This window comes from Dendrobates tinctorius, unplaced genomic scaffold, assembly GCF_039654945.1.
Source record: "Dendrobates tinctorius isolate UK_male_01 unplaced genomic scaffold, ASM3965494v1 ptg000161l, whole genome shotgun sequence".
NCBI classification, from domain to species: domain Eukaryota; kingdom Metazoa; phylum Chordata; class Amphibia; order Anura; family Dendrobatidae; genus Dendrobates; species Dendrobates tinctorius.
In genome coordinates, this window is record NW_027361828.1 from 548,625 (window position 1) to 571,989 (window position 23,365).

The 23,365-nt window shown below is 43.8% G+C and overlaps 1 protein-coding gene across 1 annotated transcript in view; it reads right to left on the reverse strand.

Annotated features, from left to right (window-relative positions):
- Positions 1-5,110: 5,110 nt before the first annotated feature.
- Positions 5,111-23,365, reverse strand: part of RNF150 (ring finger protein 150) — a 388,101-nt gene continuing 369,846 nt past the window's right edge. The window contains exon 8 of the mRNA XM_073549771.1: positions 5,111-5,690. The gene's annotated coding sequence lies outside the window, so the exon portion shown is untranslated. The remainder of the gene's footprint in view (positions 5,691-23,365) is intronic.

The following is a 23,365-nucleotide window of genomic DNA, read 5'->3' on the forward strand; positions in this document are numbered from 1 at the left end:
TTAGTTTCTACATGCCCTGTGCGATCACCCAGAGACCTGATTTCCTCCTTCAGCTCTCTGACTATTTCTCTGAGATCACCCTGTAGGGAAGCCCTCAGCGTTTTCAGCAGAGATTGCATTGTTTCCTCTGTCAGAGGAATGCCTGTATTGCCTCTCAAGCGGCCTGTAACTCCTTGTGAGGAGTGGGAAGACGCTGAGTGGGAAGCCAGCGCCATCTTGCTTGGTGAGGAGACTTCCCTATCCCGGGGGTAGAAGTCTGTCAGCTTGGCTGGAGTGCCAGTTTTTTTAGGTCTCAACTTAGGCATCGCTGAGGGCTGGGGTTACTCACACCTCCTGTAGCTGGTAATCCTGTTATCTGTGAGCTGATAAGAGCCGGTTTATCCTGCTGAAGCACAGAGCTCTCCTTTCAAGCAGCCGTCGCCATCAGCGTGCAGGCCACGCCCCCCCCGCTTTGTACTCCTGAAGTCTATTTTATGAGTAACTTTCATAAGAAATGAAAATTCTCAAGGATGTTTTCTGAGAACATTGCATTGTGATGGTCCTTTGTAATTCCTCCTGGAAATATAATAACAGATAAATGATGTGTTACCATTGCTCTTGGCCTTGTCTACACTGAATAGACCAAATCAGACTGTGAAAGACATGCCTCACTGACAAATAGTAGCAATCAGTTGTAAGTTTAGTCACATATGTCCAATAGGAAAAACACAGGATTGACTGAGTAGTCATAAGAAAAGATGCCTTCCATGTATTACTAGTAAGTCCTATGTCATATGGAGGGATATAGAGCTGGCTCAGGATCTTTCCTGGGTGCGAATGGGCTATCATGATGGTTGGGAATCTACTGAAGACCCACATTGCTGCCATTTGTATACTTCTATGATGCACAGCTGTAGCTGGGCTTTCTAAACGTTAATTTCTACTATATACTTATGGGTCTCAGCAAATGTCAACACAAACCAAAATGTCAAATTTTGTTTTAAATACAAACTTAAAAAAACACTATACATATTTTGCTCATTTTTCAGTACATTACAAGTGCTTCTCACTAAATTAGAATATCGTCACAAAGTTAATTCATTTCAGTTCTTCAGTACAAAAAGTGAAATTCATTATATAGAGTCACTACAAACAGAGTGATCTATCTAAAGTGTTTATTTCTGTTATTGTTGATGCTTATGGTTTACAGCAAATGAAAATCCAAAAGTCATTATCTCAGTAAATTAGAATAGTTAACAAAAAACACCTTCAAAAGCATCCTAAGCATTTAAAAAGGTCCCTTAGTCTGTTTCAGTAGGCTCCACAATAATGGGGAAGACTGGAGACTTGACAAATGTCCTGAAGGCAGTCACTGACACACTCCACAAGGAGGGTAAGTCACAAAATGTCATTGTTAAAGAAGCTGGCTGTTCACAGAGTGCTGTATCCAAGCATATTAATGGAAAGTTGAGTGGAAGGAAAAAGTGTGGCAGAAAAAGGTGCACAAGCAACCAGGATAACTGCAGCCTTGAAAGGATTGTAAATAAAAGGCTATTCAAAAATGTGGGAAAGATGAACAAGGAGTGGACTGCTGCTGGAGTCATTGCTTCAAGAGCCACCACACACAGACGTATCCAGGACATGGGCTACAAGTGTCGCATTCTTGTGTCAAGCAACTCATGACCAATAGACAACGCCATAAGCATCTTACCTGGGCCAAGGAGAAAAATAACTGGACTGTTGCTCATTGGTCCAAGGTGTTGTTTTCAGATGGAAGTAAATTTTGCATTTCATTTGGAAATAAAGGTCCCAGAGTCTGGAGGAAGAGAGGAGAGGCACACAATCCAAGCTGCTTGAGGTCTAGTGTGAAGTTTCCACAATCAGTGATGGTTTGGGAAGCTATGTCATCTGTTGGTGTAGGTCCACTGTGTTTTATCAAGACCAAAGTCAGAGCAGCCATCTCCCAGAAAATTTTAGAGCACTTCATGCTTCTTTCTGCCAACAAGCTTTTTGGAGATGGAAATTTCATTCTCCAGCAGGACTTGTCACCTGTCCACACTGCCAAAAGTACCAATACGTGGTTTAAAAACAACAGTATCACTGTGCTTGATTAGCCAGCAAACTCACCTGACCTTAACCCCATAGAGAATCTATGGGGTATTGTCAAGAGGAAGATGAGAGACACCAGACTCAACAATGCAGACAAGCTGAAGGATGCTATCAAAGCAACCTGGGCATCCATAACACCTCAGCAGTGCCACAGGCTGATCGCCTCCATGCCACGCCGCATTGATGCAGTAATTGATGCAAAAGGAGCTCCGACCAACTATTGAGTGCATTTACTGTAGACCAACATTTCGGATTTTAAATTCATTTTTCAAGCTGATGTTATAGAGTATTCTAATTTACTGAGATAATGACTTTTGGGTTTTCATTGGTTGTAAGCCATAAACATCAATATTAACAGAAGTGAACACTTGAAATAGATCACTCTGTAATGACTCTATATAATATGAGGTCACTTTTTGCATTGAAGAACTGAATTAAATTAACTTGTTGATGATATTCTAAATTAGTGAGAAGCACTTCTATATGAGAATGTGAACTGTGTCATTCAGAGCTGCAACTTGTTCTGCAAAAAAAACAAACCCTAATTCTTTTATGGCAATAGAAAAAGTTATGGCTGTTAGGAGAAGGGTAGTAAAAAAAATAGTGAAAATTTACTCCTGTGCGCTAGTGAAGTTGCAAAATGTATCTATTTTTTTGTGCAACAAAAGACTACCATTTGACATCTTTGACAAGTTTGTTTATCCAGCAACATTTTCCTCTAAAACGGTGTAAAAAAAAAAGCAGATTTTAACTTGTGCCAAATTCATCAGACATTGTGCGCCATTTAAGTGAATATGGAGTACGATCCTCCAGCGAAATAAAGGACAGAAACTGTACAAAATAAAATAAAACACAATTGATGAATCGGACCTTTGTGTTTAAATTACTAGTTTCAAGATCTCTAATAATATCAATGATGAATACAGGGTTCCTTTCATCCACTGATGTGAGAGATATTAAATACAAGGATAGTCCTACAACTGTCAGTGGCAAATCATTCCCCCCTCTCCATGCTTTTCCAAAGCTGGAACTGTGAATAAAAGGCTGTGAATATAATTTTCTACTAGAGAGAATCCGCTCTTGGCCAGTTGGCTTATTATTCCAGGCCGCCTGCACTATGAGAACAAATGAACTTCTGCCTGTAGCATTGGGCATCTGCCGCCATACACTAATTGGCTACAAGAGCTGCTGATGTATGACTACTGGATATGGGATGGACCCCCATTTATTAGCCAATGATCCAAACTCCAGTAAGTGTATGACCCAAATAACATATACAACATATTATATTGGGGGGATATCGCCACAACTTTATTTAAGATGACATTAGTATAACAATTGTAACAAATGTTAGGCAAGTATTTTGTGAAATTCACAGATACTGTGAGATCCCCCGGCCGCCTGACATACAGCAACCAGCAGAAAGTTCTACCTTTTGAGGAGCTTATGGTCTACTTTACTTTGTCAGAAAGATCTGATTGAAGTGATTTCTTGGTTGAGAACATGTGTAGTAGTAATCAGGCCTGCATGTTGCTATGGAATTTGAACTCAGCTCCCCAAAGATGTGATAAACCGCAGTCAATTTACATTTTAAGGGAGGTGTGGGGACTATCACTTTTTCACCTAGGGCCCTGTAGGTTTGGATTTCTTTTTCCCTTAATAATAAAGACTTTCATTTAAAAACTACGTTTTCCGATTACTTGTGTTATCTTTGTCTAATATTTAAATTTGTTTGGTTGGTGATCTGAAACATTTAAGTGTGACAAACATGAAAAAGAATCGGAAATCAGTAAGGGGGCAAACACTTTTTCACACAACTGTATATTGAGATTTGAAGTTGGAGTGAATCCCTCGTATCCCACTTCAAGCACGTAAACTTCTTGCATTTCATTGGTGAGACAAACAAACTCTACCTATTGGAAAGCTAAAGCAAAAGATGATCAATATAACCTGGATGGAAAGAGGAGTCTATCTTAAAGGCAACGCAATTTGCATAATTTGAAAAGATATGGCGTCCTTGGCTTTATACTCCAGGGCTACCCGCAAATCTTCTAATTAGAGATAGAATACATCGTATTCTATGTTATTACCTAATTATTATTAGCCCCCTTTTCCCCTTTCTCTTTCACCTCCACCTCCCCATCAAAGACGAATTTTATACTTTTTTATAATTCTAGAACTCTCGTGAATATGAAAATGGTTCTCTCTGGAATGTTGGGATTTTGGTAAAGCGAGGGCTAGACAATTGCATTGTGATGTTTTGTCTATGTTTTATAACATTATTATTCTTTATTATAGTGCAGTTTATTTCATGGCGCTTTACATCTGAAATGGATATACATAATAAAAAACAAGTACAATAATCTTGGCCATGACAAGTCACCGACTGTTACAGAAGGAGAGAGGACCCTGCCCGCAAAGGCTTATGGATGATATGGAATTATTATGTCATACATGATAATTGAACATTTGTATTTGGAGGTTTCAATAAAAATGACTTGATTAAAAAAATATTCAGGATTGAGAGTCCTCAGTAGTTGATACCTTTCAATGGCTAACTGAAAAGATGGTAACACATTGCAAGCTTTCGAGACTACTCAGGTCTCTTCATCAGGCTAGACTAATACAAAATCTGAAGTCACATATTTATGCACAATACAGCCTAGAAAAAATGCAATAGATAAGACAAGTGACGTGAAGCAGAACTATCAATATGGGAGAGGGAGAAACATAAATATAAACATTGGACCAGTTCATAGATAAGGACTTACTGTATCTATGAACTGGTCCAATGTTTATATTTATGTTTCTCCCTCTCCCATATTGATAGTTCTGCTTCACGTCACTTGTCTTATCTATTGCATTTTTTCTAGGCTGTATTGTGCATAAATATGTGACTTCAGATTTTGTATTAGTCTAGCCTGATGAAGAGACCTGAGTAGTCTCGAAAGCTTGCAATGTGTTACCATCTTTTCAGTTAGCCATTAAAAGGTATCAACTACTGAGGACTCTCAATCCTGAATATTTTTCTATCCACTGGCTAACACGGTACAAAGATATACATCTTTCCTTGATTAAAAAAGAAACAATCATTTTATAGATCTTACCCAATCCTGTAGTAGGGTGCATATCTCTCATCCCTGTAATATATGCAAACGTTATCATGCCCCAGCAGTGACTCCTGCCCTAACAAGGGCAGTACTCAAGTGAGTTACTAACATCAAAGAAACATTAGCCCCATTCCTCCCTTATTCTGATGAATTTTGTCAGAGAATACTCATCAGTGGAATGTGCAGGAGACCCAACAATGGGATACAGAGCCAAATGGGCAAGGCATCAAACAGCATTGCAAGTCAAGATCTCGAAGCGTGAGCATGAATATTAGGTCGTGTTCACACATTGCAGTCAGGTTATTCTTTTTTACACAAGGGATTGGCACACCCTTTGTGTGCTGCTGCGCCCAATCTTTGTACCCGATGTCTGAAGCAACGCTGTTTCTTCATAAATACTGAGTCCTATGGAGCATGCCGATTCCACTAAGGATTCATATTGTAAGTCAGATGATTTTGGAGACCCCCATAGACCGGCAGGTGACAAAGGTTCTGTAACACAAAAAACACTAATATAATTACAGTGAAATCTTTAATATTTCTTTATTCATACTTTGACAAAAATGTTTTCCGCTCTGTTAAAAATAACAGATTATGTACATGTAGTAGGTGAAGCCCTACCGCTAAGACAGGAAGACAAGCAATCTGTAAGAATGTTTTTGAGGTAAGAAAAACCTCAAAGTAAAATGTCCTGGGAGGTTCCTTAGCTGTAGATCTAATATTAGTTATTCATCTATATGTTATTGTGGGTTCTGGGGCTTACAATGTGTGCTGAATAGCCACAAAATAACAACGTATGCTCAAGAATAAGGGCCCGTAACCTTTACAGTGGAAAGAAAATAACTTTTGCTTTGGTCTTAACTTTCCCTTGGGTTAAGTGATGCTGGAGGAGTCACAAATGTTAAAGTTAAAAAAATGATATCACATAGTAAATTATAAAGTTATTGATGTTATAAAGAGATGTGTCAAATTATGTACAGATGCTTCTCACAAAATTAGAATATCATCAAAAACTTCACTTATTTCATTTCTTCAATACAAAAAGTAATTACAAACAGATTGATCTATTTCAAGTGTTTATTTCTGTTAATGTTGATGATTATGGCTTACAGTCAATGAAAACATAAGTCATTATCTCAGTAAATTAGAATACTTTATAATGCCAGATTGAAAAATGATTTTAAAATCTGAAATGTTGGCCTACTGAAATGTATGTTCAGTAAATGCCCTCAATACTTGGTCGGGGCTCCTTTTGCATCAATTACTGCATCAATGCATCTTGGCATGGAGGCTGTTAGGGACGGCAGAACGCACTAAATATTAAATAATAGAAAGTGCGTTCGCCGCCCGGGGTCCACCGTGCAGTAGGTGTTAAAACCGCTGCTAGACAATGGCAGACGCACTATATGGCGGTATAATGCGCATGGGTTCAACGTCACCCGATGTGCACAGAGCGGACTCTGTTAACTCACAGAGGTCCTGTAGCATAAACATAAACACCGAGCCTGTTAGATTCACAGGTCTCAGCGAAATTACACACACGGTATCAGGTCACAGGACAGGGTCCAAGACGGGACGGTGTCCGTCTAGACCTACCGTGCGTGCGGCGTCGCTACGGCGGACGCCGGTAAGTGCTGCTGAATGCAACGCGGCGGCAGACACAGCCGCTATGCGATAGTGCCGTGAGAGATGTGACACCACCGGACGCTAATGTAGAAGTGCGGTGTGCACAGTGGCCTAAGGTTTGCCACTGACTGGCACTGACTCTTTCTGTGGTTCCCTATCCACATGCGTAATATCAGAGGGAAGGGAATCTTAATAAGTCAGTCACCAGAATCATACATCACCATTCACACATCTAGCAAGAAGAGTCTATACTAACGCATGGCCGAGCGGCCATACGGGCCTTTTATAGCTGTGCGCTGCCGGTACCTTCCAGATCTCTGAGATGGACCAATCAGATCAGGAGAAGGACCTGAGCATGTGACTCCCGATCTCCAATGGGAGATCGTCTCGTGAGCATGCCCAGTAGCGGGATGAGAGGACTTAGCCTCTGGAGTGGCTTGTTGTAGGACAGCCTGCGCTGCTATTGCTGACCCAGAGGTGGCAGCAACAACCAGTCCTACGGAGCTGGTCTGAGCAGAGCGTCTGAGCGGTCAGTGGAGAATGGGAGACCACTGGATGCAAGGCTCTGGATTCCCATTGTGCAGCTGCAGGAACCCGACGCCTAACATTACCCCCCTCCTAGGACCCCCCCTCTGAGCCTCGCTATGCTCAAAGACCGCGATGCGGAGCGTGGATTATCTCCACTGGCTCTCAGGTCCGGGCCTCTGGACCATGGTCCTTCCAGTCCACCAAATAAAATTTTTTGCCACACAAAATCCTGCGTCCCACAATGGTGTTAACCTCAATTATTCAGGGCAAATTCAGCCCATGGTAGTAAGGATGCCCAGTCATCCTGCCTGGCAAAGACAAAATGTTGCAGGTACGTGACCAGAGTTTGGTTGGCTCTCTCAACCAACCCGTTCATCTCGGGATGATAAGCGGAGGACAGATTTAGCTCAATACTGAGTAGACTGCAGAGCTCTCTCCAAAACCGAGATGCGAATTGGGGACCTCGGTCACTAACAATTTTGTCCGGCATGCCATGCAAACGGAATATATGTTTTATGAACAGTGTGGCAAGACCACGAGCGGAAGGCAGCCGCGCGAGTGGCACCAGATGCACCATTTTAGAAAAATGGTCGGTGACCACCCAGATGACCGTACTACCACCAGACTTGGGAAGGCCAACCACAAAATCCATGCCAACCATCTCCCAAGGTCTGTCTGCCACCGGCAGAGGATACAGTAACCCAGCCGGCCTCTGTCTAGAGGACCTGTTCCCCGCAAACGAGACGCACGCCTGTATGTATTCCTTCGTGTCCCGGGCCATGTGCGGCCACCAATAAGACCTTGCCAGGAGTTCTGTGGTCCACTTATTGCCGAAGTAGCCACCCACGCTGGACGAGTGTGCCCACGCGAGAACCTCCGGCCGTAGCTGAGGAGGGACAAAGGTCTTGCCCGGGGGCACTGACTTGAGAGCAACTGGGGCCACGGTCCTGAAACTCTCAGTAGGGAGAATTAGCCGAGGCTCAGCCTCCTCTTCCTCCGCTGAAACCACCGAGTGAGAGAGAGCATCCGCACGGACGTTCTTCTCTCCAGACAGATAGTGCAAGGTGAAGCGGAAGCGGGAGAAGAAGAGCGACCACCTAGCTTGACGAGAGTTCAAGCACTGGGCCGTTTGTAAATAGACCAGGTTTTTATGGTCTGTATACACTTGGAAGGGAAACCGGGCTCCCTCCAGGAGATGTCTCCACTCGGAAAAGGCCAACTTCATTGCTAGCAGCTCCCTGTCCCCGATGGAGTAGTTCTTCTCCGCCGGTGAGAAGGTCTTTGAGAAGAAAAAGCAGGGATGCTTCCGACCTTGAGCATCCTTCTGAAAAAGGACTGCTCCTGCACTGATGGAAGAAGCATCCACCTCTAGGATAAAAGGTTTATCCACATCGGGACGGTGTAACTTGGGAGCGCCGGCAAAATGGGTCTTCAGAGACGAGAAGTTCTTGGAGACCTGTTCTGACCAAGCCTTGGGATTAGCTCCTTTCTTAGTGAGGGCAACCAGAGGAGCTACCAGTGTGGAGAAGTGGGGAATGAACTGGCGGTAATAGTTGACGAACCCCAAAAAGCGCTGCACCGCTTTGAGTGAATGGGGCTCCTGCCAGTCCATTACCGCTTGCAATTTGGCAGGATCCATAGCCAACCCCTGGGCCGAGATGCCAAGTTATGCAGCAGATTCATGACCAAAGAGAAAACAGTGCAAAATCCCGTTTAAATGTATAGGTTAGTGATAATGTAGTGAAACCTCCACCAGGGGGAGCTGGTGAGGGAAGAGAGGTTACACACTAAGAGCAGCAACCCTGAGCAACAGCAGAGGTGCCACAGGTAACGAGAGAGAATAGTCAGATGAACCGAGTCAGAAACTAGCAGGAGCAGACGTACCAGACGGAGCAGCAATACACATAGTCAAAATACCAAGCCGAGAGTCAGAAAGCCAGAACATGAGCACCGGGTCCAAAACGTGAGACGAAATACGTGGCCGGCATACAAGCCGGGGAGTCAGATGCCAGAGAGGGAACGTAACAGCAGAGACAAATACCAAGAGACGGGGTCAGAAATCAGTCCGGGTCATACACGTGAATATCAGTCAAAGGCAGGAGGAACACCAAGGTACAAGGGTCAGAGGCTCTAAACTGGAAGCTTGAGCTATCACGAACCCTGGTCAGCAGGCTGTGAGAGACTGAAATAGCCCAGCTAGCTCTAGAACGAGGCTGAGGAGATTAACTCCCGCATGACCAGTCCGAAGTGAAGACAGGAGAAAATAAACTCCGGACTGGACCATGGCATTATCTAGATGTGTACTGAACACCTTGAACCCACAGGTGCTTCACAGAAGTTTATAACATAGCGCCGTGAAAATAAAAGAATCAAATTTTTCCCAGATAAATCTTTTTTAGCTCCAAATTTTGCACTTTCATAAGGGTAAAAGGAGAAAATTGATCCATACAATTTGTTGTACAATTTCTCCTGAGTGCACAGGTACCCAATGTGGAGGAAAACAACTGCTTGGGTTCATGGCAGGGCTAATAAAGAAAAGCAGCGCCATTTGACTTTTTAACCCCTTCACTACCAAGGGTGGTTTGCACGTTAACTCCCGGGCCAATTTTTACAATTCTGACCACTGTCCCTTTATGAAGTAATAACTCTGAAATGCTTCCATGGATCCCAGTGATTCTGACATTGTTTTCTCGTGACATATTGTACTTCATGTTAGTGGTAACATTTCATTCAAATAACTTGCGTTTATTTGTGAAAAAAACGGAAATTTGGCGAAAATTTTGAAAATTTCGCAATTTTCCAACTTTAAATTTTTATGCCCTTAAATCACAGAGATACGGCACACAAAAAACTTGATAAGTAACATTTCCCACATGTTTACTTTACATCAGCACAATTTTGGAACCAAAATTTTTTTTGTTAGGAAGTTATAAGGGTTAAAAATTGACCAGCGATTTCTCATTTTTGCAACACCATTTTATTTTTATGGACCACATCACATTTGAAGCCACTTTGAGGGGTCTATATGATAGAAAATACCGAAAAGTGACACCATTCTAAAAACTGCACCCCTTAAGGTGCTCAAAACCACATTCAAGAAGTTTATTAACCCTTTAGGTGCGTCACAGGAATTTTTTGAATATTTAAAAAAAATGAACATTTTATCTTTTTTTCACAAGAAAAATACTTCAGGTTCAATTTTTTTTATTTTACCAAGGGTAACAGGAGAAATTGGACTGCAAAAGTTATTGTGCAATTTGTCCTCAGTACGCTGATACCTGATATGTGGGGGGGAACCACTGTTTCGGCGCATGGCTGAGCTCAGAAGGGAAGGAGCACCGTTTGACTTATTCAATGCAAAATTGGCTGAAATTCAGATCGGACGCCATGTCACGTTTGGAGAGCCCCTGATGTACCTAAACAGTGGAAACCCCCCAAAAGTGACCCCATTTTGGAAACTAGACCCCCCCAAGGAACTTATCTAGATATGTAGTGAGAACTTTGAACCCACAAGTGCTTCACAGAAGTTTATAACGTACAGCGGTACAATTAAAAAATTATATTTTTCCACAAAAATGATCTTTTCACCCCCAATTTTTATTTTCCCAAGGGTAACAGGACCCTAAAAGTTATTGTGCAATTTGTCCTGAGTACGCTGATACCCCACATCTGGGGGTAAACCACTATTTGGGCGCATGGCAGAGCTCGGAAGGGAAGCAGCGCCATTTGACTGTTTTGGCTGGAATTGAGATCGAACACCTTGTCGCGATTGGAAAACCCCTGATGTACCAAAACAGTGGAAACCCCCCACAAATGACACCATTTTGGAAACTAGACCCCCCAAGGAACTTATCTAGATGTGTGGTGAGAACTTTGAACCCCCAAGGGCTTCGCAGAAGTTTATAACATACAGCCATACAATTAAAAAATCATATTTTTTCCACAAAAATGATCTTTTCACCCTCAATTCTTATTTTTCCAAGGGTAACAGGACCCTAAAAGTTATTGTGCAATTTGTCCTGAGTACGCTGATACCCCATATGTGGGGGTAGACCACTATTTGGGCGCATGGCAGAGCTCGGAAGGGAAGCAGCGCCATTTGACGTTTTTGGCTGGAATTGAGATCGGACACCATGTCGCGTTTGGAGAGCCCCTGATGTACCAAAACAGTGGAAAACCCCACAAATGACACCATTTTGGAAACTAGACCCCCCATGAAACTTATCTAGATGTATGGTGAGCACTTTGACCCCTCCAGTGCTTCACAGAAGTTTATAACGCCCGGGCATGAAAATAAAAAAATCGTATTTTTTCCACAAACATGATCTTTTAGTCACAAATTTTTTTATTTTCCCAAGGGTACCAGGAGAAATTGGACCCCAAAAGTTGTTGTCCAATTTGTCCTAAGTATGCTGATACCCCATATGTGGGAGAAAACTACTGTATGGGCATACGTCGGGTCCCGGAAGGGAAGTAGTGACGTTTTGGAATGCAGACTTTGATGGAATGGTCTGCGGGTGTCATGTTGCTTTTGGAGAGCCCCTGATGTACCTAAACAGTGGAAACCTACCACAAGTGACCCCATTTTGGAAACTAGACCCCCTAAGGAGCTTATCTAGATGTGTGGTGAGAACTTTGAACCCCCCAGTGCTTCACAGAAGTTTATCATGACCGGGTGTGAAAATAAAAAAATCGTATTTTTTCCACAAACATGATCTTTTAGTCCCCATTTTTTTAATTTTCCCAAGGGTAACAGGAGAAGTTGGACCCCAAAAGTTGTTGTCCAATTTGACCTGAGTACGCTGATATCCCATATGTGGGAGAAAACTACTGTATGGGCACACGTCGGGGATCGGAAGGGAAGTAATGACGTTTTGGAATACAGACTTTGATGGAATGGTCTGCGGGTGTCATGTTGCCTTTGGAGAGCCCGTAATGTACCTAAACTATTGAAACTCCCCACAAGTGACCCCATTTTGGAAACTAGACCCCCCACGGAACTTATCTAGATGTGTGGTGAGCACTTTGAACCCCCAAGTGCTTCACAGAAGTTTATAACGCCCGGGCGTGAAAATAAAAAAATCATATTTTTTTTTTCCACAAAAATGATATTTTTGCCCCCAATTTTTTATTTTCCTAAGGGTAACAGGAGAAATTGGACCCCAAAAGTTGTTTTGCAATTTGTCCTGAGTAGGCTGATACCCCATATGTAGGGGTAAAACACTGTTTGGGCGCATAGCAGAGCTTGGAAGGGAAGGACCACCATTTGACTTTTTCAACTCAGAATTGGCTGGAATTGAGATCAGACGCCATGTTGCGTTTGGAGAGCACCTGATGTGCCCAAACAGTGGAAACCCCCAATCGTAACTCCAACCCTAACCCCAACACACCCCTAACCCTAATCTCAGCCCTAACCCTAGCCCTAACCCTAGCCCTAGCCCTAACCCTAGCCCTGGTCCTAGCCCTAGCCCTAACCCTAGCCCTAATGGGAAAATTGAAATAAATACATTTTCTTTTAATTTTATTGTTTTTCCCTAACTAAGGGGGTGATAACGGGGGGGGTTTGATTTACTATTGATGGCGGTTTTTATTTTTGGCAGCTGTCACACGCTAAAAGACGCTTTTTATTGTAAAAATAGTTTTTGCATCACCACATATTGAGAGCTATAATTTTTCCATATTTTGACCCACCAAGTCATGTGAGGTCTTATTTTTTGCGGGACGAGTTGACGTTTTTATTGCTACCATTTTCGGGCACGTGACATTTTTTGATCGCTTTTTATTCCGATTTTTGGGACGCAAAATGAACAAAAACCAGCATTTCATGAATTTCTTTTGGGGGGTGCGTTTACCCCTTTCCACGTGCGGTAAAATTGATAAAGCGGTTTTATTCTTCGGGTCAGTACGGTTACAGCGATACCTCAATTTCGTCTTTTTTTATGTTTTGTCGGTTTTATGCAATGAAAACAATTTTATATAAAAAATAATTATTTTTGCATCGCTTTATTCTGCGAGCTATAACTTTTTTATTTTTTCGCTGATGATGCTGTGTGCTGCCTCGTTTTTTGCGGGACAAAATGACGTTTTCAGCAGTACAATGGATATTTATACTTGTCTTTTTGATCGCGCGTTATTGCACTTTTTGTTCGGCAGTATGATAATAAATCATTATTTTTTGCTTCGTTTTTTATTTTTATTTTTTAAGGGGTTCGCTAAAGGGGTTAACTAATGGGACAATTTTATAGGGCAGGTCGTTACGGACGTGGCGATACTAAATATGTGTACTTTTATTGCTTTTGTTATTTTTTATTTCCAAAAATGAATTTATTGGGGGAATATTTTTTTTTTTCCAATTTATTTGGCGATTTTTAAAAAAAATTATTTTAACACTTTTTTTTTAACTTTATTGCATTGTCCCAGGTGGGACATCACTGTCCTGTGACAGATCGCTGATCTGTCACATCACAGATCACTGTGACAGATCAGCGATCTGTCACAGGCACTGCTGCAGACTTCCTCATGCCTGCGCTTTGTAGGCACTGAGGAAGCCATCTCCCTGCAGGCCCCCGAAGGCCCCCGTCGCCATCTTGGATTTGGGGGCCTGCAGGGAAGGAGCCCCCCGCAGCAGCGCTGCACATTGCGCTGCCGTGGGGGGCTCAGGGAAGCACGGAGGGAGCCCCCTCCCTGCCGATGCTTCCCTTTAACCCCCGGTACACCGCGATCATGTTTGATCGCGGTGTGCAAGGGGTTAACGTGTCAGGGGCGGTCCGTGACCACCCCTGACACATTGTGCCGGGTGTTAGCTGTGATAATCAGCTGACACCCGGCCGCGATCAGCTGCGCTCCCCCCGTGAGCGCAGCTGATCGCGCTAGACGTAATATTCCGTCCATGGACGGAATATTACGTCCAATGTAGGAAAGGGGTTAAAAGTAAAATTTAATGGAATAATTAGCGGATGCCATGTTGCATTTGGAGAGCCTCTGATGTGCCTAAACAGTGGAAATCCCCACAAGTGACACCATTTTGGAAACTTATCTAGAAGTTTATAATGTTAAGCCGTTAAAATATAAAAATCACATTTTTTCCGCAAAAATCTTTTCTAGCTCCAAATCTTGTATTTTCACAAGGATAACTTGAGAAAATGGATCCCAAAAAAAAAACCCTGCAAAAAGTCCAACACGCCTGATGCAGAAAAACACTGAAGTCGCACGACTTCGCCCCCCACTATATCAGCACTCTGGTATATTCTGAAAGCAAAGCAAAAAGAGACCAATATAAAAGGGGACAAAACAAACTGGCACATGCAGTAACATATGGGCGGTGATTCAGCACAGTCCCAGCCGGAGCTAGCTGACCCGCACAAAGCAGAGATAAACAAAACCAGATCAAATGCAAACAGAATAGCAAATGAACCACTTAGCTGAACATGCAGGGAAAGAGCAGGAGACATCAGACCTCAAGAGGCACAGGAAAAAAATCACCAGTTGTCTTAAATCCCAATCAGAAACCCCAGATCTCCAGTTGTCTTCCTCATTATCAGGTGGCAAGCCTCTGTCAATCAGATCAGCTCCACTACCTCCAGTAACCACATGAGGGAGCACAGAAAGAGAACTCTCAATCTGACCAGCTCCACTATCTTCAGTAATCACCCGAGGGAAGCCAGAGAGAGAATTCACAACACATGGCCTTTTTTAATGATGATAGTGAATAAGCCAAAATCCTAACAAGCTAACTAAGGTCTGAAACCTTGGTCAAAGTTTTCTGACCACACAAATTTGCACAGGTGCCCAAACTTTTGCATTGCCCAATTTTTTTTGTAATTCTTAAAATGTAAAAAAATGACTATGTATATATATATGTATATATATATGTGTGTATATGTATATTTATGTGTGTATATATATATATATATATACAGGGGTTGGACAAAATAATGGAAACACCTAACGTTTTGGCATCATACTCTTCGAACATGTTATAAACATGCAAACCGTGACATATGGTAATGTTTGTTAGTTGATTATTTGTGTTATGAGATATGTGTATGTAAATTGCAGAATTGTAAGAACATTCAGGAAAACTTGATACCAATGGCAGACCTCTCGGATTTTCAAAGAGGCCAAATTGTTGGTGCTCGTATGGCAGGCGCTAGTGTAACAGAAAGTGCTCGAATGCTTGGCGTGTCAAGATGTACTGTCTCCAAAGTAATGACTGCATTTGAAAGAGAAGGAAAAACGTCGACAGCAAAGCACAAGTCCGGGCGAAAGTCGAAGTTGACTGAGAGAGACCGTCGGACTCTAAAGCGAATTGTGAGAGAGGATCGCAAGACCATGGCTCTGAAAATCACTGCTGAGCTCAATGAACACCTACAGAATCCAGTTTCCACGAAAACTGTTCGTCCGGAGCTGCACAAATCTGGATTCCACGGAAGAGCTGCAATTCGAAAACCGCTGCTCTCAATGACAAATGTTTCCAAGCATTTAGAGTGGTGTAGAAACCTCCAGAATTGGTCCCTCGAGCAGTGGAAGCATGTGATATTCTCAGACGAATCATCGTTTACCCTATTTCCGACCTTCGGCCGAGTGTATGTTTGGAGACAGCCGAAAGAAGCATTCCATTCAGACTGCCTTCTCCCAACCGTAAAACATGGCGGAAGTTCTGTGATGATCTGGGGTGCTATTTCGTGGAGATACACCAGGCCAATGATATCCCTTCATGGAAGAATTAACAGCCGAGATTATTTAGGCATTTTGGGCGACCAAGTGCATCCTATGGTTCAAGTACTGTTCCCGGAGGGGAACGCCATCTTTCAGGATGATAATGCACCAATTCATACATTCATACAGCTAGAATCGTTAAAGCATGGCACGAGGAACATTGTAATGAAGTTGAGCATCTCATCTGGCCCCCACAATCCCCAGACCTCAACATTATTGAGTATTTATGGCCGATTTTAGAGATTCAAGTTAGACGTCGATTTCCGCTGCCATCGTCGCTCAAAGAACTGGAGGGTGTTTTAACTGAAGAATGGGCTACAATTCGTTTGGAAACAATTCACACCTTGTATGAATCCATACCTTGGAGAATTGAGGCTGTAATCGCCGCAAAAGGTGGACCTACACCATATTAAACTAACTTTTGTTGATGTATCCAGGTGTTTCCATTATTTTGTCCAACCCCTGTATATATATATATATACACTCACTGGCCACTTTATTAGGTACACCATGCTAGTAAGGGGTTGGACCCCCTTTTGCCTTCAGAACTGCCTCAATTCTTCGTGGCAGAGATTCAACAAGGTGCTGGAAGCATTCCTCAGAGATTTTGGACCATATTGACATGATGGCATCACACAGTTGGCGCAGATTTGTCGGCTGCACATCCCTGATGCGAATCTCCCGTTCCACCACATCCCAAAGATGCTCTATTGGATTGAGATCTGGTGACTGAGGAGGCCATTTGAGTACAGTAAACTCATTGTCATGTTCAAGAAACCAATCTGAGATGATTCGAGCTTTATGACATGGCGCATTATCCTGCTGAAAGTAGCCATCAGATGTTGGGTACATTGTGGTCATAAAGGGATGGACATGGTCAGCAACAATACTCAGGTAGGCTGTGGCGTTGCAACGATGCTCAATTGGTACCAAGGGGCCCAAAGAGTGCCCAGAAAAAATTCCCCACACCATGACACCACCACCACCAGCCTGAACCGTTGATACAAGGCAGGATGGATCCATGCTTTCATGTTGTTTACGCCAAATTCTGACCCTACCATCCGAATGTCGCAGCAGAAATCGAGACTCATCAGACCAGGCAACGTTTTTCCAATCTTCTACTGTCCAATTTCGATGAGCTTGTGCAAATTGTAGCCTCAGTTTCCTGTTCTTAGCTGAGAGGAGTGGTACCCAGTGTGGTCTTCTGCTGCTGTAGCCCATCTGCCTCAAAGTTCGACGCACTGTGCGTTCAGAGATGCTCTTCTGCCTACCTTGGTTGTAACGGGTGGCAATTTGAGTCACTGTTGCCTTTCTATCAGCTCGAACCAGTCTGCCCATTCTCCTCTGACCTCTGGCATCAACATGGCATTTCCGGCCACAGAACTGCCGCTCACTGGATTTTTTTTCTTTTTCGGACCATTCTCTGTAAACCCTAGAGATGGTTGTGCGTGAAAATCCCAGTAGATCAGCAGTTTCTGAAATTCTCAGACCAGCCCTTCTGGCACCAACAATCATGCCACGTTCAAAGGCACTCAAATCACCTTTCTTCCCCATACTGATGCTCGGTTTGAACTGCAGGAGATTGTCTTGACCATGTCTACATGCCTAAATGCACTGAGTTGCCGCCATGTGATTGGCTGATTAGAAATTAAGTCTTAACACACAGTTGGACAGGTGTACCTAATAAAGTGGCCAGTGAGTGTATATATATATATATATATATAGTAGTGTGACTAATGGCCGCATAAGTAATGGGAGGTATGTGTCACAGGGATGACTGCTCCCTGTGATGTAACCCAGAGTATTTTTTCTTTAGTGCATGTAAGCCCTAAGTTGTCCGGGTTACGGGTAGCTCTGAGCGATAGGAGGGTCAGGCTACCCATATACCTTACATTTTTCCCTGCAGAAGCCTGTGTGGTTGTGTGTTTAAGGACCTGCGGTGATGACATGATCACGTGACTAGCCATGTGATAAGTACCTGGGTGTGGTTACAGCTATGTAATGGAGGTGTGTTTGGCACATGGGTGTGAGTGTCTGGGAGTCTGTCAGTGTGGCTGGACACTACGGAGTGGACGGTCTGACAACCGTGAGTGTTACTGACCGGGGTCAGTGAGAATTGTTTGTGGGATACCTCTGAGGAGAAGAGGCATCTGGGAACCTGTGTGGCCAACACCAACAGGTAACGGACAGGAATCCGTGTTATGCTGACCGGGGTCAGTGAGAGACTGTGTTTATGCTACAGAGCCGAATGTGTAATGGACAGTATACTGGCGGCGTCATACTACTAGGTTCCTGAGGAGCAGTTTATGCTGTACTTTCATAAATCGGATGGACTATTTTTTAACCCTGAGTGCCCCAGCGTATGCCTCAACGACCAGCAAAGCGAGTAATCCCCATCCACAGATAGTGTGGGATGTTACACTATATATATATATATAAATATTTTTTTTTGCCTTAAACACAAAGGAAATGTGTTATCTTTATCTTTATGCCTTTCAGAGATCATTTCATCTTCCACTTGCACTTCCACTATTCACAATAACCGTAATATTGACCAGAGGTGCCCAAACTTTTATGTGCCATTGTATATAATATCATTGCTTAGGTGAACTGATGTTATTTTTAACCACCCCACTAGGGGGAGACATTACTCTGAGATGCACATATACATAGATTTATTTATTACTAGCTGAAGAGCCCGTCGTTGCCTGGGCATAGTAACCAACTGTGGTTAGTTATAACAAATTATAATGATTATATTGCACATAAAAAACGTGCATCTAATCCTATCCTGTGTGATACTGACTGCTGAGCTGTGTATCTAATCCTATTCTGTGTGATACTGTCTGCTGAGCTGTGCATCTAATACTATTCTGTGTGATACTGTGTGCTGAGCTGCATATCTAATCCTATCCTGTGTGATACTGACTGCTGAGCTGTGTATCTAATCCTATCCTGTGTGATACTGACTGCTGAGCCATGTGTCTAATCCTCTCCTGTGTGATACTGACTGCTGAGCTGTGTATCTAATCCTATCCTGTGTGATACTGTCTGCTGAGCTGTGTATCTAATACTATTCTGTGTGATACTCTGTGCTGAGCTGCATATCTAATCCTATCCTGTGATACTGACTACTGAGCTGTGTATCTAATCCAATCCTGAGTGATACTGCCTGCTGAGCCATGTGTCTAATCCTCTCCTGTGTGATACTGACTGCTGAGCCGTGTATCTAATCCTTTCCTGTGTGATACTGGGCTCCCCTTGCAGTCTGTGTCAGAGGGTGGTCTGTGTTGGCACGGTAATAAATTGTGCTATTTCCAGCTTTACAGAAGGACGATAACACAATAGAAATGATAAGAATAATAGGCCTCAGTTACCACAACTGTCTACAAAGAAAACTGTTGCTGATAGCAACCAATCACAGCTCAGCTTTCATCTTTTAAACAGCTCTGGGACACTGTGGCGAGTTTTGAGTGGCAACTTTTGTGTTTCGACTTTTATGTGGCGAGGTTGGTGTATGTGAGGTGAAATGTGTGCTGATGGTGGTATACGTGTTGAAGCACGTGGTAGTGTGTGGCGCATTTTGTGTGTGTCTTCATATCCCCGTGTGTGGTGAGTATCCCATGTCAGGGCCCCACCTTAGCAACTGTACGGTATATACTGTTTGGCGCCATCGCTCTCATTCTTTAAGTCCCACTTGTTCACATCTGGCAGCTGTCAATTTGCCTCCAACACTTTTCCTTTCACTTTTTTCCCATTATGTAGATAGGGGCAAAATTGTTTGGTGAATTGGAATGCGCGGGGTTAAAATTTCACCTCACAACATAGCCTATGACGCTCTCGGGGTCCAGACGTGTGACTGTGTAAAATTTTGTGGCTGTAGCTACGACGGTGCAGATGCCAATACATATACACTTTTTCCCCATTATGTAGATAGGGGCAAAATTGTTTGATGAATTGGAACGCGCGGGGTTAAAATTTCGCCTCGCAACATAGCGCTCTCGGGGTCCAGACGTGTGACTGTGCCAAATTTTGTGGCTGTAGCTGTGACGGTGCGGATGCCAATCCCGGACATGCACACATACATCAAAAATGAAACGGCCAGCAGTCAAAATGTCACATAAAAATCAATACTTTATTAATGATCTGTAACTGGACAAAGGTACATGAGAGGGGGGGGAAAAGAACTCACCGAAGGCTAGACAAAGGGCCTAGTATGTCACATACATACATACACACACACACACACTGAGCTTTATATATTAGATTGTATTATTCACTGTACCAGATTGATAACTTTTTTATGCTATCTAATCCCTTATATTTCTCTATGTACATATGTAGGCTATATTACATTTTTTATATGTTCTGAGGTATCTCTAGCCATGGAGTGAATGTTATATGGAAGCATAATGGTTTACTAATTGGATACCACTGGGATATTTGTCTCTGCAGTTAACCTTTGTAATCAATTTTATTATTTTTTGTATATATTTAGTAAAGATTTATTATTGCATATTATTACACTCAGGAGTTACTGTACTTTGAATTGGCAGTTTCTGGTCTATCTTGCAAACTTCTATTAATATGTATGTTTTTGCAAACATGCAGACATGTCCCAACAAGGTTGCGATGTCAGCAAGGAGGTAGTGAAATCAAGTTTTGGGTCGTGTTCATGTGGAGAGTGCTGGTAGCCCCCTTAGGGTGTGTGCACACGTTGCGGATTCTGCTGCGGATCCGCAGCGGATTTGGCCCTGCGGGGTGTACAGTACCATATAAGTCTATGTAAAATGAAAACCGCAGTGCACACGTTGCGGATTTTTCCGCGTGAATTTGCTGCGGTTTCAAAACCGCAGCATGTCAATTTTTTGTGTGGATTCCGCAGCGGTTTAGCACCTGCTACATGACAGGTGTCAAACCGCAGGGGAAAACCGCAGGCTAATCCGCAGAAAATCCGCAGATAAACCACAGGTCTTTTGACATGCGGATTTACCTGCAGATTTAGATAAATCCGCGTGGAAAATTCCGCAGCAGAATCCGCAATGTGTGCATACACCCTTAGGGTCCCTGAAGGAGTGAAAATGACCTCGGAAAAGCATATAGCATTTCCACATTCTTCCATGGTAAAAACGAACTGTGCTATCTATCTGTAACAAAATCATCTTCATGCGTGACAATGCACATCTCATGCAGCAAAGAATACCTCTGAGACATTGACTGCTATGGGCATGGCAGGAGAGAAACTCATGGTGTGGCCACCATCCTCCCATGACCTCAACCCTGTTGTGAACCTTTGGAGTATCCTCACCCAAATGATCTATGATGGTGGGTGGTAGATCACATCAAAACAGCAGCTTTAGGAGGCTTTTCTGATATCCTGCAAATAAATTCAAGCAGAAACTGTTCAAAAACTCACAAGCTCAATAGATACAAGAATTGTGAAGGTGATATCAAAGAAGGGGTTGTATGTTCACATGTAACTCAGCCTTGTGAGAGCTATGCGAGAAACTTGCATCAATACCCACCACTGCCGCCGCCACTCAGAACCAGAACGTTCAGCTGCATAGAGAAACATGCAGCCGCACACTCCAGTCCCGAGTGCCGGTGGCAGTGCCGGGTATTGATGCGACAGACACGCGCGAGTTTCTCGCATAGCTCTCGCAAGTCTGACCTCGGCCTAATGCTATAAATCCAACAAATGACCAGTTTCAGTTCTTTACAAGCTATAAAATGTTTGGAAACTGTTGTGCATAATTTGGAAGAGTGGATTTTGATTTTTTTTTATTTTGAAAAAACTACTGTTATAGGAAGGTTTGGCCAATAAAATGTGATTGATACTCTAACTGGAGAAAAACACTATGAATATTAGCAAACTTTTTGCACATTGCAGAGTTAACATACTGCGGTTTTCATTTTACATAGATTAAAAGGGTACTGTACAATGCAGCAGAAACTGCTGCGGATCTGGATCCGCAGCAGAATCCGCAGCATGTGCACACACCCTGAATCCTTGGCTTTTACATCAGTTAGGTCAATTGAATGACATAAGATCATAGTGATACAATAAAACACACACATCGGAGATCTTACGCTATAGAATGGACATGGAGGAAACACAAGCCTATAAGTAACAGTAAAAACTACAGTAATATGCCATCTAGGGCAAAATGTACATGAAGGAGTGATCACCGAGCAATGCGATGTGGTGTTCGCAGGTACGCAGGATGCAGTGACGAGTCGCGAGACAATTAGGTGCTTTCTCTATCAACGTTTTTAGGACTAGAGGGAACTTTCCTCAGTCCTGGCCTGATCACCAAAAAAAGGGGTAACATGGGTTGCCCTCGCAGGGATTCTATACAGGCACACAAAAAAGGCAGAACACGACTACTTCCGGCAACAGCCGGTCACTATAGGGCCGCGGTATGGCCGACTACGGGTCCTTAATTATAAAGTCAATTTAGCCGTCCAGACGTCCCTCGCCGTTCGGGCTGGTGGTCTTTCGGCGTAGTAGTTGCTGGGCCCAGTTGCTTAGACGATGACGAAGTCTTCACACACTCCGGCACGCTGATGACACTGGAGCCCCAGAGGCTCCGGCAGGGTCCTCGGATGGTTGGGCCGCAGCCCCTGGCCTGGGGCAAGCGGCAGCGATGTGTGGTGGAGAATGACAGACCACCTGCGCAGCTAATGGCTGTGACGGGGGGTCCGCGGTCAGCGGAGGCCCGGCCCCTGCTGCGGACTGGAGCGGGACAGTGGTGGCCGCCGGCGGTATTGCACTTGCCGCGGCCACTGGTGAGAACAGGGTGGCTGCGGGTGGTGGGTTGAACTGAGGCCGCAGTGGCCGCGGGCTGGAGCGGGGCAGCAAGTCCCGGATAACCGCCTCGGTACTGTCCTTCTGGAGTCCTCGGTGAGCGTCCCCCCTGGCACTGGTGAGTCGCTCTCGCTTTCAGCCACTCCCATGGTCTCCTGCTGTCTCTATGTCGGTCTGCTGACTCATCATTCCGGGAATTCCCCACCTCCTTTATCCTGGTACCTCCCCCAGTCCATCTGTCTGTCACAATGGTCCGTCCCTGAATTCTACCCCCCGGGGACAGTTTCCCCCGGAACCCAGATGACGGCTCCCTTGGTTCCGGCCCGGACACTTGACGGGGGCCGTTCCTCCCACACTCCCCCGCCCTGTATGCTCGCCAGTCCTCGGGCGAGGGTTTTTGTAGATTCGGGTTAGCTTTTTGGGACGACAGTCCTTGTCGCCATACGAACTGGTCCTGTTCGTAATGTTCAGGGGGTTTGCCAGCTGA